The sequence below is a fragment of the Hibiscus syriacus genome, unplaced genomic scaffold, assembly GCF_006381635.1.
Source record: "Hibiscus syriacus cultivar Baekdansim isolate YM2019G1 unplaced genomic scaffold, ASM638163v2 tig00110328_pilon, whole genome shotgun sequence".
Taxonomy (NCBI): domain Eukaryota; kingdom Viridiplantae; phylum Streptophyta; class Magnoliopsida; order Malvales; family Malvaceae; genus Hibiscus; species Hibiscus syriacus.
In genome coordinates, this window is record NW_024062685.1 from 6,533,010 (window position 1) to 6,535,122 (window position 2,113).

Genomic DNA, 2,113 nt, shown 5'->3' on the forward strand with positions numbered 1-2,113 from the left:
ACATTTGGAAGCAATATCTTGTATTTTAAGGTATTTGAAGATGACATCGGGTCATGGGTTAATCTTTAGAAAATATGAAGATAGAACAATCAAGATTTTTTCAGATTCAAGTTGGGTTGGAGAGTTAGCCGATGGGAGATCAAAGACGGGTTATTGTTCATTTGTTTGGGGAAATTTGGTGACTTGGAGAAGCAAGAAACAAGTCGTAGTTTCCAGAAGTAGTGCAGAAGTAGAGTATCAGACAAAGCCACTTATAAATTAAATTAAGAACAAGGAATTTGCAAGCTTCCTTGTGTTTATACTTGAATCTTTTTTAAAAAAAAAAAATCTAAATCAAAGCTTCGCAATTTCATGGCATTAGTCATTTTTCTTGAAGTTTTGCTAGCTCTCTTTTGCTTTCTGCTTCTCTACCGGTCGAGAAATAATGATGAGTCGTTTCCAAAGAGTTTCCCGTTTGTTGGGATGATGCCCGAACTTCTCCTCAACATTCACCGGGTCCACGACTGGTGCACCGAGACTCTCGAAAGATGTCGGGGTACTTTTGTTTTTGAAGGCCCTTGGTTCGCTAATATGAGCATGATGATGACCTGTGACCCTGCCAACATTCACTACATATTGAGTTCCAACTTCAGCAACTTACCCAAAGGACCTGAATTTAAAAAGATTTGACATCTTGGGAGATGGGTTTTTCAAAGTGGACATGGATTTTTGGAAAAAAAAACAAAGGCTAATTGCTCAAGCATCCATCAAACATCAGCTGTTCCATAAACATTTGTTGAGGACTAATCGAGCTAAGGTGGAAAAGGGGCGTATCCCTGTCATCGAGCATGCTGCTAAACAAGGCTTGGTTGTCAATTTGGAAGATATTTTCCAAAGGTTCACTCTTGATTCTGTTTGCATCTTGGTGACTGGCTATGATCCTTCATGCCTCGCCCTCGAACCGCCTCGAGTTCGTTTCTCAGAGGCAGTGGATGATGCTACGGAAGCGATATTTGATCTGCATGTCAGGCCGGAATGCTTTATTAAGTTGCAGAAGTGGTTGAACATGGGACAAGAACGAAAATATAGGAAGGCATGGGAAGTTCTCGATGATGTAATAGCTAAATATATATGTAGAAAAAGGGAAGAACAGAGCAAGATAAACAACGAAGACGGCGTGGATCTCTTAACACCATACATAAATGAAGAGAAATCAGGTGGTTTCAAGCATGATGATAAGTTCTTGAGAGACACCATTTTGACTATGATGGTTGCAGGGAGGGACACGGTCGGTTCTCCGTTTGGCTTGTTTCGAGGCATCATATAGTAGAGAACAAGATCATAGAAGAGCTTCAATCGAAAATACCAGTAGAGAAAACTGAAAAAAAAGCGGTTTTTCGATGTTGAGGAGGTAAATAATTTGGTTTATCTACATGCAGTATTGTGCGAGGCATTAAGGCTGTATCCACCTATTCCTTTCAATCACAAGGAACCTCACGAACCCGATGTGCTACCAAGTGGCCAACCGATTCATCCAAATATGAAAATCTTGTTTAATTTGTATTCGATGGGGAGGATGAAGTCGGCGTGGGGAGAAGATTGCTTGGAATAAAAGCCTGAAAGATGGATTAACGAGCGAGGAGAGATTAAGCGTGAGCCATCGTACAAATTCTCATGTTTCGGTGCAGGGCCAAGGGCGTGTTTAGGGAAGGAAATGACGTTTGTTCAGATGAAAGCTGTGGCATCTGCTATAGTTTACGACTATCGCATTCATGTATCGGAAAAAACTCCGGTTGTTTGTTCTGCACACCATGGATGGACTGATGTGCAGGATCTCCCCTAGATGGGACTAAACTAAATGCAATGTAAGCGTGAAACAGAGAGTCTTAGCAGGTCTAAGTTTGTTTAGAGAGTCGTTAAGGTTTATTAATGTTTGTCATTGAGTCTGTTATGGTTTGTTGCATTTGGTTTTTATGTTGAATGTATGATAAGATTAGCACTAATCAATCTCTACCAGTTCAACAGTTTACTTGTATAAATTGGCTCGCCTCCGAGAAAAGATATTAGAGCTTAATAAATAAAATAAGTCAACTTTATTTTAATTATTGTGTCCACCCTAAGATTATATTGTGAA

General features: G+C 39.9%; 1 pseudogene; it reads left to right on the forward strand.

Moving 5' to 3' along the window:
* Window positions 1-351: 351 nt before the first annotated feature.
* On the forward strand, window positions 352-1,832 carry LOC120118718 (annotated as a pseudogene).
* The last annotated feature ends 281 nt before the right edge of the window (window positions 1,833-2,113 follow it).